Source organism: Ailuropoda melanoleuca, chromosome 14 (assembly GCF_002007445.2).
Source record: "Ailuropoda melanoleuca isolate Jingjing chromosome 14, ASM200744v2, whole genome shotgun sequence".
Taxonomy (NCBI): Eukaryota; Metazoa; Chordata; class Mammalia; order Carnivora; family Ursidae; genus Ailuropoda; species Ailuropoda melanoleuca.
In genome coordinates, this window is record NC_048231.1 from 12,522,314 (window position 1) to 12,536,938 (window position 14,625).

The 14,625-nt window shown below is 40.8% G+C and overlaps 1 protein-coding gene across 8 annotated transcripts in view; it reads left to right on the plus strand.

Moving 5' to 3' along the window:
- Positions 1-14,625, plus strand: part of LOC117795977 (signal-induced proliferation-associated 1-like protein 1) — a 242,094-nt gene that overhangs the window by 25,240 nt on the left and 202,229 nt on the right. For all 8 annotated transcript variants that reach the window (XR_004620183.1, XR_004620182.1, XM_034642448.1 and 5 more), the window contains one exon: positions 14,160-14,241. The gene's annotated coding sequence lies outside the window, so the exon portion shown is untranslated. The remainder of the gene's footprint in view (positions 1-14,159; positions 14,242-14,625) is intronic.

Consider the following 14,625-nt stretch of genomic DNA (forward strand, 5'->3'; position numbering starts at 1 on the left):
GTGTTCCCTCTCTCGCTGGCTGTCTCTATCTCTTTCGGATGAATGGGTAAAATCTTAAAAAAAAAAAAAAAGTGGTTTTCAGACAGAGAAGGGGAGAATACAAAAGATGCAGTAAAGTGAGAGTGTTCTCACTCACTTAAAGTAGGTAAAAATCTCAGGGCTGAAATGAGTTGTTTCCTAGGATACTGAAAACTCTGCAATTATTTTCGAGGAACCCAGTTGGAAACTTCAAGAAATGAGAAGGTGAGAGAAGCTGAAATCAGTGTTTTTGTTTTCTAAAGAAAGGAAAATGGATTAAGTTGCATGTGAATTTCTGGCAGAAACTGAGTCTAGATTTAAACAGGTGATTTGATAACACTGAGAGAAAGAGGTAGTGGTTATCTGGAGCCAGCAGGTTTGTCATTCCAAAAATATTTATTGGGCTTCAAATTCCCATAGGTTCCTGGTACTCCAGGTGCTAGAATACAAAGATGAATGTCAAGCTCCCAATTTAGGATATCAGCTTGTAGCAAGTATTCTTAGTGCCTTTCCTTGCATGCATCCTTTAAATGGCTCCACTGTGGGGGAAAACAGACCCATTCTGATAAGCAAGTAATTACCAAATGCATGCAGAGTGTCTGTAAAGCTGGTTATGAGTTGCTTTGTGGCTCTGGGAAGGAGAGGGGCAGAAGAGGAAGTCTTTGAAGAGGTGATGTTGCTTCTAAAATAGGAAGAGACCAGGGGCAAGTGGATGAGGTGGGGGAGGGCAGGTACCAGCAGGTGTGGGTGTAAGAGCATTTCTGCTATCCTGGGTAAAGTGATTATAAAAAGCTTTCTAGAAATGGGAAGATGTGACTGGCCACTGATTGGCCTCACAGTGAAAATCTTTGCATATCATGCTGAGGAGTTGGGACTTTGGGAGTAAAAAGCTCCAGAAAGATTTAAAATATCTGGGGAGCAGACAGATCAGATTTGCATTTAAAAAGTTTGCTCATAGCAAGACTTATCCAGAAGAAAAGAGAAAGGACCGAAATTAATAAAATTATTAATGAAAAAGGAGAGGTCATGACCAACAACATTGAAATTGGAAGGATTATTAGAAATTTTTATCAACAGCTATATGCCAAAAAACTAAGCAATCTGGAAGAGATGGAGGCCTTCCTGGAAACCTATAAACTACCAAGACTGAAACAGGAAGAAATAGATTTCTTAAATAGGCCAATTAACTATGAAGAAATTGAGTCAGTGATAAACAACCTTCCAAATAATAAAACTCCAGGCCCGGACGGTTTTCCTGGGGAATTCTACCAAACATTCAAAGAAGAAATAATACCTATTCTCCTAAAGCTATTTCAAAAAATAGAAACAGAAGGAAAGCTACCAAACTCATTCTATGAGGCTAATATTACCTTGATCCCCAAACCAGGCAAAGACCCCCTCAAAAAGGAGAATTACAGACCGATTTCTCTAATGAATATGGATGCCAAAATCCTCAACAAGATCCTTGCTAATAGAATCCAACAGTACATTAAAAGGATTATCCATCATGACCAAGTGGGATTCATACCTGGGATGCAAGCATGGTTCAACACTCGCAAATCAATCAATGTGATACATCATATCAACAAGAAAAGACTCAAGAACCATATGATCCTCTCAATTGATGCAGAAAAAGCATTTGACAAAATACAGCATCCTTTCCTGATTAAAACCCTTCAGAGTGTAGGAATAGAGGGTACATTTCTCAATCTCATAAAAGCCATCTATGAAAAGCCTACTGCAAGCATTATTCTCAATGGGGAAAAGCTGGAAGCCTTTCCCTTAAGATCAGGAACACGACAAGGATGCCCACTCTCGCCACTATTATTCAACATAGTACTAGAAGTCCTTGCAACAGCAATCAGAAGACAAAAAGGGATCAAAGGTATCCAAATCGGCAAAGAAGAAGTCAAACTGTCTCTCTTTGCAGATGACATGATACTCTATATGGAAAACCCAAAGGAATCCACTCCCAAACTATTAGAAGTTATAGAACAATTCAGTAAGGTGGCAGGATACAAAATCAATGCCCAGAAATCAGTTGCATTTCTATACACGAATAACGAGACTGAAGAAAGAGAAATTAGGGAATCCATCCCATTTACAATAACACCAAAAACCATACGTTACCTTGGAATTAACTTAACCAGAGACGTAAAGGACCTATATCCTAGAAACTATAGATCACTTTTGAAAGATATTGAGGAAGACATAAAAAGATGGAAAAATATTCCATGCTCATGGATTGGAAGAATTAACATAGTTAAAATGTCCATACTACCCAGAGCAATCTACACTTTCAATGCTATCCCGATCAAAATACCGAGGACATTTTTCAAAGAACTGGAACAAATAGTCCTTAAATTTGTATGGAACCAGAAAAGGCCCCGAATCTCCAAGGAACTGTTGAAAAGGAAAAACAAAGCTGGGGGCATCACAATGCCGGATTTCGAGCTGTACTACAAAGCTGTGATCACAAAGACAGCATGGTACTGGCACAAAAACAGACACATCGACCAATGGAACAGAATAGAGAACCCAGAAATGGACCCTCGGCTCTTTGGGCAACTAATCTTTGATAAAGCAGGAAAAAACATCCGGTGGAAAAAAGACAGTCTCTTCAATAAATGGTGCTGGGAAAATTGGACAGCTACATGCAAAAGAATGAAACTTGACCACTCTCTCACACCATACACAAAAATAAACTCCAAATGGATGAAAGACCTCAATGTGAGACAGGAATCCATCAAAATTCTAGAGGAGAACATAGGCAACAACTTCTATGACATCGGCCAGAGCAACCTTTTTCACGACACATCTCCAAAGGCAAGAGAAATAAAAGATAAAATGAACTTATGGGACTTTATCAGGATAAAGAGCTTCTGCACAGCCAAGGAAACAGTCAAAAAAACTAAGAGACAGCCCACGGAATGGGAGAATATATTTGCAAAGGACACCACAGATAAAGGACTGGTATCCAAGATCTACAAAGAACTTCTCAAACTCAATACACGAGAAACAAATAAACAAATCATAAAATGGGCAGAAGATATGAACAGACACTTTTCCAATGAAGACATACAAATGGCTAACAGACACATGAAAAAATGTTCAAAATCATTAGCCATCAGGGAAATTCAAATCAAAACCACACTGAGATACCACCTTACGCCAGTTAGAATGGCAAAGATAGACAAGGCAAGAAACAACAATTGTTGGAGAGGATGTGGAGAAAGGGGATCCCTCCTACATTGTTGGTGGGAATGCAAGTTGGTACAGCCACTCTGGAAAACAGTGTGGAGGTCCCTTAAAAAGTTAAAAATTGAACTACCCTATGACCCAGCCATTGCACTACTGGGTGTTTACCCCAAAGATACAGACGTAGTAAAGAGAAGGGCCATATGCACCCCAATGTTCATAGCTGCATTGTCCACAATAGCCAAATCATGGAAGGAGCCGAGATGCCCTTCAACAGATGACTGGATTAAGAAGCTGTGGTCCATATATACAATGGAATATTACTCAGCTATCAGAAAGAACGAATTCTCAACATTTGCTGCAACATGGACGGCACTGGAGGAGATAATGCTAAGTGAAATAAGTCAAGCAGAGAAAGACAATTATCATATGATTTCTCTCATCTATGGAACATAAGAACTAGGATGATCGGTAGGGGAAGAAAGGGATAAAGAAAAGGGGGGTAATCAGAAGGGGGAATGAAACATGAGAGACTATGGACTATGAGAAACAAACTGAGGACTTCAGAGGGGAGGGGGGTGTGGGAATGGGATAGACTGGTGATGGGTAGTAAGGAGGGCACGTATTGCATGGTACACTGGGTGTTATACGCAACTAATGGAGCATCAAACTTTACATCGGAATCCGGGGATGTACTGTATGGTGACTAACATAATATAATAAAAAATCATTAAAAAAAAAGAAATGGGATTTGACATCTTTGACCCCTCCATATGACTAAAATTTGAATTTCATTTTAAAACAAAACAAAACAAAAAGTTTGCTCATAGGTGGAAAATAAAAAGTATTAATTTGAACCTAGGGCAAGGGGGACCTCTTACAACGGTGAAGGTAGGGAGTATGCAGGCCAGGTCAAAAAAAGGGAACAGATTCTAGTGGGGTTTAGGAGAGACAAAATAAGTCATTTTGTGCTAATCCTGTGTTCTTTTTAAAAACAGATTAGGAAGGTGAGATAGGTTATTCATTAAGGGACTGCTGTCTTTTGATTTCAGCAAAGTGTCTAGTTTAACAAAATGCTGTCCTTATGAACAAGATGGAAAATATGAGCTGGATATTAGGTGGGTTTTGTGGCTTTGTTGGAGAAGTGTACTTGAAAAATAGTAGCTCTAATGGATTTGCCTCAGCTGGGAGGGAAGCTTTTCCTGCTGTGCTGTTAGACTCTGTACTTCCCTGGGTTACAACTTTTTTCTTTTCTTTTCTTTTTTTTTATAATAGGCTCCACACCCAACACGGGGCTTGAACTCACAATCCTGAGATTAAGAGTCACATTCCTGAGCCAGTCAGTGGAGCATGGGACTCTTGATCTCAGCCCCACAGCTTTTATCTTTTACTGAAATGGTTTTATTGTTGACAGCTGTCCATGTGAAGCAGACTTAGAAAGGTAAAGTAAGGTAGTTGACAGAAGCAAGGTTTTATTTATTTATTTATTTATTTTTATTTTTTTATTTTTTAATGAAGCAAGGTTTTAAAACACACACGTTGGAGGAAGTGATATTGGGCGAGGGCAGAAATTTTATTCTTTAATGGAAGTGCAATATACATTCGTACCTATGTAGAGATACAGCATATGTGTGGTATTAAAATTTCATTGGGGAGCGTGATTAAGGAAAATGTCTAAAAAGTCTCCTTAGGGAACGATGGCAACAAAAGATTGAGAAACAGCACCACCTTAAAAGAATTCAAGGGTTGGGGCACCTGGCTGTCTCAGTCGGAGGTGCCTGTGGCTCTTGATCTTGGGGTTGTGTTTTCAAGCCCACATGGGGTGTAGAGATACTTAAAAATAATACAGTTAAAAAAAATAAACGAAAGGGTTGGAATGGCGAGCTAAAACTTGGGGTAGGAATAGGTGGAGAGACCCCTGAAACCAAAGGACCAGAAACCAAAGACCCCGTTATAAGATGTGAATACTTCTTGATTTATATGTTTATGTGGGGAAGAAAAAAGTTAAATAGAGTTAAGTTTCTTGGTTACTTTCATTGGACCTTAAACTCAGTATGAGTCCACGGGGTGGATTTTGCTAAGGAGCAAGTAAATGCAGCCTTGGGCTTCATTTATAAACATAGAGGTTATAGAGTTGAGAGTGTTGGTGTTGTACCCACACTCGCCAGAACCTGCTCTGGAAATAGCAAAAATGGGAGCACCCCACAGATGATCCGGCAGATGAGAGGTCTGAGAGCCACGTGGAGCCGTGTGAAGCCAGAGCAGCACAGAACCGGCTCATTGTTCAGAACAGCGGGGCGGTAAGAATTTACAGCTCAGATCCACAAGCATGATTGAATTGGGCAAGGCCGTGTACTTAACAAATGAATTAAATCAGTACTTAGTAAGTGCCTACTATCGACGCTAGCTAGCATTATTCTAGACACTGGAGACTCAGTAGTACATAGTCAGCACAATGGAAAAAATACCTGTGTTCGTGGAACTTCTCGTGTGTGGAAACAGACAATAAGCAAGGTAGGTTTGTAAAATAGATCTAGTATGTAAAATGCACAGTATTCGGATACTGACAGGTGCTAAAGAGGAAAAATAAGGGGGAGGGGCAGAAAGGATGTGCATTCCTGGGGAGCAGTGGACATGTTCATGAAGCCAGGCTGGAGAAAGCCTTATTGAGAAGGTAATTAAAAACAAAATAAAACTTTATATAATAGTAGAAAAAAACATATAGAAGAGTGCAAAAAAGTACGTGTGCAGTGGGACGGGTTTTTACAAAGTGAATACATTTGTGTAATCAGCACTCAGATTAAGAAGAGACTATTACTAGCCCCTGGGGCGCCTGGGTGGCCTCGTCGGTTAAGTGTCCACCTTCAGCTCAGGTCATAATCCCAGGGTCCTGGGATTGAGTCCCACGTAGGGCTCCCTGCTTAGTGGGAAGTCTGCCTCTCCCTCTGCCCCTCCCCCTGCTCATGCTCTCTCTCACTGTTTCTCTCTCAAATAATTAAATAAAATCTTTAAAAAAAATGTTATAGCCCCTTAGGAGGCTCAGTCACCCCTTCCCGCAGTATTCCCCCTTGATACTCATTGTGTAACTTATTGTTTAGCCTGTTCGTGAGCTTTCTATGAATGCAGTCATGTGTAATAAGTTCTTTTGTTTCTGGCTTCTTCCCTTCAACATGGTGTTGGTGAGATTCATCCCTGTCCTTACAGGTATTTGTAGTGGGTTCATTTTTGTTGCTGTAGAGCATTCCATTGTATGATGACACCACCGTTGTTTCCTGTCTTTGGCAAGTGAATAGTGCTGCCTTTCTTGTGCGTGTGCTTTTGGTGCAGACATCGATAGGGGATGTAATTAGAAGTGGACTTGCTGGGTCATGGGGTTTGCACATATTCATTCTCGTAGACGCCGAGAAACAGCTTTCCAAGGGGGCGATCCATCAACACCGTATGGGAACTCCACACTCTTGGCAACTCTTGGCTCCACATTCAACCTGCCATTGAACTGTAGGTGTTCCGGTGGATGGTAGAGGGTTCCATCGTGGCTGTAATTTGCACTTCCCTGTAGACTAAGGCAGTTGAGCACCTTTTCATACGTTTACTGGCCATTTTGATATCACTTTTGGGACAATGAAAATGTTCGTACCTTCATGGTGGTGGTGAGAGGTGGTTGTTATGGATGTGTTTTGAGAGCAAGGCTGACAGGATATGCTCATGGTCTGGACGTGTGAAGGGGGAAGGAGGAGCCAAGAATGGCATTAGGTTTTATTTTATTTTTGTTTTTTGCCTGAGCCACTGGAAGGAGGAGAGTTGGGATGTTGGAGATAGAGAAGGTACAGGTTACAGATGCAATTTTTAAAATTTTTTGGCATTTCGAAATAAGTCAATCAGAGAGACAATTATCATATGATTTCACTCCTATGTGGAATTTAAGAAACAAAAGAGGATCATAGGAGAAGGGAGGGACAAATAAAATAAGACGAAACCAGAAAGGGAGACAAACCATGAGAGAGTCCTAATCATAGGAAACAAACTGAGGGTTGCTGGAGGGATGGAGCAACTGGGTGATGGGCATTAAGGAGGGCACGTGATGTGATGAGCACTGGGTGTTATATAAGACTGACGAATCACTGACCTCTACATCTGAAATTAATAATACACTATATGTTAATTAATTGAATTTACATTAAAGAAATTAAAATTTTCAGCATTTTATGAGGAAAGGCCACTTGAATACCAAAAGAGTAAAAAGGACATAGTCTCAGAATAAAGAGCAACGCTTTAAATTGGATACACTTAGCTAGCTTTATGAAATACTCATGAACAACTTCCTGCCCCCCCTCATTTCTCTGATGCCCTACAGTTGCAGTATTGTTTTTGCAGACTAGCTTTGGGAATAACTCATGTGCAATATAACGTATGTATTTTTGACTTTGATACTATTAATAAATGAGCATCCTATCCATCCTTAAACCTGCAATAGATTGAGGTTAAAGTCTAAATATGAGAAACCATAAAAAAAACTTCAAAGTAGGCCATGTGTCATTTCTAGCCCAGAAATACTTCATTTCTTAAAAAAAAAAAGAGTGAGAGAGAAAGCCAGATGCATTTCAAGGGCATATACGGTGCACGGGTAATCATAGTAAAGCTCCATACTCATCTTAGTAACTTGCTTGCCCAGAGGCTCTATGAAATTATTGTTTCTAAAATTTTGTTTGGAAGAAGCCAGGCTCTGAATTGTCTTGTGCAAGCTCATTTGCCTCGTCCTTAGGGGAAAATATAGTCATTTTTGACTTTTGTGTATTCCTAGTGTCCCCACCACCAGTGTTCAGGGTAAGTGCACTGCAGACTATTTGATGGAAGCAGTTCGGGGCAGCAGGAGGGGAAGTGGTGGCGCAGTCAGGAAGCTGGGGCTGCTCTGAGTACCTGTGACCCAGGGCCAGGTTGGCGCTGACCTTATTAGTAGACTTGTCTGGAGTCTCTCTTGACGCGTACTTGGGCTCTCCCTTGAACTGAATTCCCACTTTCTATTTGGCAGACTGTTGAGTTGCCTTCTGCATGAGTATCAGTGTCATTAAGTGGCTTCAGAACTATGTAAGTGATCTTTTCTATAAAAGTTTTGCCTTTGAGTATTACCTGAGAAATATCTGTGTGCGGTTTGATAGGACAGAGTAATTTGATTATTTGGAGATATCAAATGTCCTTTGTAAGATTCTCCTGCCATTTCAAAGAATAGTATTGCTAACAGCTGATTACTTTTCTCATCTTTGTCAACTGATTTTATGGGACTTAATGTCTTTCTACCGAGAAGAGAATTTTAACATGCATAATAGTCACTTCTCGGCGTTTCTAGTCTGCTTTTGGTGTTCGGTTGTAGGGTAATACTTTAGTTACCTGATGTGTCTGCGGTTTTAACATGATTGTCTTGCCCTGAGGGATGGGTGAAAAGAAGTGAAAAGTTCATTGCTGCTCCGTGAATTAAGCTGTGCCTTGGCATAGAGTACTGATCATTTTGGCATTGCAACACAGCATTAGCTCACCTTGTCTGCAGTTTGGGAATGTTCTCAACGTGCTGCCTAGCACTGCAGGCTTCTCCACAAACTTGAGCTGGTATAGAAAGCGATGTTTATTGTATCCTGTTCTCAAAAAATCTCGCCAAGTTACTGTCATCAGACTCTTTACTGATAGAAAATTAGTTAGGCAAAAATCATTTTCTTCTCCTTGCATGGGAGAGGTGATGAAATTTATGAGAAAGTACATATAAGGAAAGGTTGGAAGTGTTGATTGTGGATTTGAGCCCTGGCTGGAAACAAAGAACTCTTAACTTAATAGTGGAACGTTCTGTGTGTTCCTTTGTCTTTCAATCTCAGCTCTTGTATATGGAAATAATGAAAGGAATATGTGCTCCGTGAATTGGTCAGGGTGTTTGGTTACAGATACTAAGATCTAGTCTAGTTAGTGTAAACAGAAAGGGATTTATTAGGGGTGATAGGTAGCTTAGCAAATCGTTGGGAGGGCTGAAGAAAGAGCCCTGAGGCTGAGTTTCTGGGAATGGTTGCCAGTGCTGTACTGTGGGACTGGCCCTCCCAGGGGCTGCTGCCCCTGCCTGGGTCAGGATTCTCCAAATCAGGAAGCCAGAGCCAGAAGCACCCCACATTGCCAGCAAAGTGGGTGCCACACATCCTTCCGCCTTGCTGCTTTTCCCCCTTAATGTGACTCTGTTCTGAAGGGGTCCCCCGTGGTGCGCCAGGTTGGCAGAACCTAACTCACAAGCCTTGCCTGGACTTTAGGGCAAAAACGGCAGGAAACATAATCCTTCTATCCCCAGTTGGCTTATTTGCTTTCTTTTTAAATTCTGCATCGAGAAGGTGGGCTTTACAGAAGAGAGCTGTTAACGGTGGGGAGAGGAAGTAGAGATTTTAGGCCTATCAGAATAAGATGTTCATCCCAGCACCTTTTTGAAATAACACCTTGATAAGAAGACTAATGGATTGCAAGGAACTTTGAAGGAGGCCTGCTATTTCAAAACACACTTTTTAAAATTGGGGGTGGTGACTCATAAAGTGTTTGAAACCCCGCAGGTGCATGCTTGAGTTAGTTTAGGGTTTCTGTATTAGTCTAATGAGAGTATGTTCATCATGAAGCCAAGACAAAAATACTACCATTTTTTTGCAGGTTCTTTTGTCCTTGGTGAACCAGTCCAGACCCATTCTTGTGAATCTTTTGATTTGAGAGAGTTGAGGGTCTATGCGTGAGTCAAGATAAATTCATTGCTGTTCTCAGAAGAACAAATTAAAGTGTGTGGGTCTGTGATGGTGGCTTAGCATTGTTATAATTTTTCAGGTATGGTTGTTTACCTTAACTTTTTTTCTGAGATGGACCTAGCGCTGGAAGGGGCTTGGAAATCACATGGTCCAGTGCCCTGATTCTATAGTTGAGGAAATCGAAAGCCAGGGAGTGAAGAGATACGCTCGAGGTTAGACAGCTGGTTGGTGGTGGTGGTGGTGGGGGGTGGCCTCCTGATTTCACAGCTTGTCTGGTCTTTCCCCACCAACCCCTCTGGGAAAGCATGGGTTTCTTTCCAGTGGGGTGAAGCCCCAGCGGTTCCTGGGTTCTCATACAGAGATTTAAGTCCTGGTTGGGACATCTCAGTGGGTTGTTGGTTGGATACTACCACTGTTTTTTCATGTGTCAAGTAATACTTGGAAATTTGTTCTTGACTTTTAAGGAAAATGGGTCACAGATATAAGAATTTTGTTCAGATTAACAGTTGGGGAAGGAAAAAAACGCATAATGATCACGCCTAGTTGAAGATGTAAGTTTCACTTGGTAAACTGAGCCGCAAAAATGAAGGGGGTTTACACACAGCTCTCTTCTGTTTAGTCTTCTGGGCTGTTGATAAATTTTCTCATACACCTTTGTTTTGATAAGGCATTGCTATTACATGCACAGTCAGTACAAGGTAAAAATTACTAGGAAACTTTAGTTTGATTCACTTCTCAGCTCCTTCAAGTCTTTGCTGTGCGTCTTACCCTGACCCACTTAAGATTGCAATTCACCTTCCCTCCATTCACGCCTACCCCTCCGTACTTTGCCATCTGGCCTCCCTTCTTTTCAGTAGCACCTAGTCCCTCTCACATGTATCTGTCTCCCATGTCATATGTCTATATGTTATGTTTACGGCTTATGAGTACATAATATATATATTATGTCTATATTACACCCATAATTTGTGTGTCGGATGTTTCCTCCATCAGTCTACAAGCTCCATGAAGGCAGACTTCTGTCAGTTTATATGTTGCCAGCACGAAGAATAAATAGTGCCTGCCCTGTAGGAGATAGTCAGTGTATGAATGAATGAACTTGGCAAAAAGCTGCTCTTTAGGTTCCACTAGTAAAATGCCAGATTCTCAATCCTAGTGTTTATTTTATTCATGAACTCATAGGGGATGGCAAAAATCACCAGTTGGTACATAAAGAAAATAAATTACCTTAAGGTTGTGAGTTGTGTTACAAGCAGTATTCTGAAACTTCCTTGCTTATTTGGCAATAAGGAAGGAACTCGGCTTCAGATGAAAAAAAAAGTCATTAAATTTTCAGATGTTATCAGTGGAACAAATTCTTTAGACATTAAAATCTAGATTACTCAGTAAAAAAAATGTACAGATATAGATTTGGATGGTAGCTGGTTTTAAATCTAATTGATAGAAAAGCCTTTCATTTTCAGCATTGTGGCAAATAGAGCCAGATTTCAGAGCATCAGGGTCCTGATGCAGCGGGCGGGAAGAGGAAGGAATCAAGGCCTGGGTAGAGTTGGAAAAACCCTTCAGCAGAGTCATCCAGATGTGAAAGTGCATTTCTGCACCTGCTCAGAGAAGCTGGAACACAAGACGGGGAGATATATTTAATGCAGATAAAGTCCATAATATTGTGAAATTTTCATTTATCTAACTTGCTGGTAGTCTCCCAATAAGTTCTGGGGCATAATGTAACTTCTAAGTGCTCATTTTTATTATTTAAAGATGTATTTGATTTTTAGGATTCAAGGGAGGCAGAGATGATTTTTAATGTCTTAGGAAGATATTAAGAAACCTAGAAAATATCTTAGAAATAGACTATGCTGGGTTTTCATGTCAGCTTAAGCCCAAAGGTTAAACGACTTGCCCAACATTACACAACGGATTCATGGCAGAATTGGTGCTAACTTTTACCACAAATTGTAACTGAAGTATCCTTAATACAAGAGGAGTATACAGGCCTCTCTTTGGTAACCTAGGGGCAATTATGAATTTGTTCTGAGATTTATGTTTTATCTCACAAGTTTCAAAAATGCATGCAGATATTCCATCCTATGCAAATTGCGTTCTTCTCTTTTTATGTGTATAAGCATGCATGTTTTTGTGCTGATTTGCGGAATTGTCATCTGGAATTGGAGAAAATGAACAGAATGAAAGATCACCTTACATTATTGTCTTAGAAGTGTTAAATCAGAGTTTTAAAGAAAACCACAATGGGGGAATAAATCTACTTGATTTGCTCTGAAGTTAAATATATTATAATAGAGGAAATTAATTATAGCACAGTGGAAATACCTTATTTAGAAAATATTTTCAACCTCAACTTGGGAAGAAAGGATTGCTGTTTTTGTCAATTCAGCATTCTATATAAGTGAAGTAAGGCATTATGCTTTGTGTTTTTTTTTTACTGGAGGTACAAGTTTGGAAGTGATGAGTTTTTTTAAAAAAAGAGAGATGGTTTTTATATATAATTTTTTAAGTACATTTTCCCTTAAGATTAGATCATATTTGTATGGAGAAAGATAGCCAACCCTGCCCTACCCCCATCCCAAGCAGGGAATTACTCTAAAGGTTTCGCTTCTTAATCTTTTATGTTAATCTTTTTTTTTTTTTTTTTGCAACACATGGTTAAACAAGATTTTTATCCTGCAACGGAGTTGTAGCTTGATTTTAATATGCTCCAAAAGATTGTTTCCCCGGTTGATTAAAGAGCAGGTTGTGATAGGAAGAGCACCAGGCTGGCAGTCAGGAGATTTTGACTTCATCTTATCTGTAGGATGATGGTTTTATGGGGTAGGATGTGGTAATGGGGTATTGCAGCCTCTTCCAGCTCGGAGAGCTTATGATATGTCTTTGCTCATAATCTGCTTAGTGCCTCCATACCCATGTTTCCTAAAACTTAAACGTACAGACGGTATGCGTATTTCAAGTTTCACTGTCTCCCCACAGAGCAGCTCTCTCGAGATGAATACTTTGGGAGCCAGTGCCCTTTGCTCTAGTCTGGCAAGTGGGTCCTCCCGTGTGACTGCAGGGGAGTCGCTCTGGAAGGACCTGCGGGGCAGTCACTGGTGGCTTTCGAAAGGCCCTCCTCTGCTAAGCAGCCTGAGCTCCATGAGCCTCTGTGCATTTTTGAGACAGCTTCCTGAGGCGCGAGGAGTTTCCAGATTGGGCCTGGAATCTTGGGCCGTTGCTCCCCTTGAGCGGTTTGCCACTTGAAGTCCCTGTGTTAATGTTGGAAGTAGCCATCTACTTTATGGTCTTATATTTGCCAGTGTTCCACAGATCGTAGGTGTACGTGTGAGGAGGCCTCTGGCAGAAGGGTCTGTGTGATTGTTTTCCCGTGCTAGTATCCTGTGCCCAGGGTCTCTTTCTCCTTGAAGGTGTACCGTGGTGTGTGCATTTTCAGTTGTCTGTATCACACTGGCTAGTTGACTAGCTCCAGGTGGATATGCGGAAATAGCCTGCAGAATTGCTGGGTTCATATCCCCATCTGGCAGGCTTGTCTGTTTAGAAGCCCAAATACAGTATCTGTTGGTGGGCACGCCTTGGCAAATGGGGAGTGACTTGTGGGTGGGAAGAAGTGGAGCTCTGGGGAAGCCGACTGGGCTGGAAGTCCCTGCTGCACAGTCACACTGCGACTGTAGTCTAGTATCCAAGAGAGATTCGTGTGTCATTTTTTTAGAAACCATAGCTCCAAAGTCAGAGACAGCTGTAAAGTCCCTCAGTTATTTTGTAATTCAGCTCTTATTATGTTTCACATCTTCTGGATTTGAAGTTTTGAAGATCTGAAGTTCTGTACTCCTGTAGAGTCTGGATGGACTAAGGTACCTGTTAAAGACTGACTTCGAGTTGGAAGAAAGCCTTTATTTTTCTTTCGTTTCCCTAAGGTATGGCAGTATTAGAGCAGATGGAAGGCTGGAGTTTGAGCTTAAGTTGTGTGAAAACTTCATCAGCCAATTGGCTGACTCTTAATGGTGAGACAGGAAGAACCACCCACGTTTTCCATCTTGGATTTGAGTCATAGAAAACAGGTTTCCTGCAGAAACCATTTGGCTTCAACAAGTGTACGGAAATTTCATCTTTGATCAAACTGATGTTTTTATCTTCATTGTGCATGTATTTCAAATTAATTATTTCCCCCCTTTCAATCCTTAGGTTCAGTTTTGAATGTGAATGGCAGTAAACTAATACCCAGGATTTCTGTATAAGAAGCCGATCAAGAGGACTGTACTGTCAGGTGAGAATCTCGTTTTACTTTATCTTTAATAACACACAGCTGCTTTGGTAGACGTCTGGCATGCCCTCCACCCCCTTTCCCAGGAGTAGAAGTATAGGTGAATTTTCTAAAAGGCAGCAGATTGATTGCTCTAGACAGGTTTCCACCTGTTCGGGATCACCTAAGAGGTGTCAGCGGGGTTGGCTACTTAAAATCATTAGAGAAGCAGTATGGGGGGCAGTTAACACACACACACACACACACACACACACTCATTTAAAAATGGCTTATAAAGTTGTATTCAAGTTTCCTTTTTTTTAGGTGGAGGAGATCATCCTTCTAATACCTACCACTTCCTCCCCATGATTGATCAATTGATCTTTCATCTGTTTTCCATGTATTTAA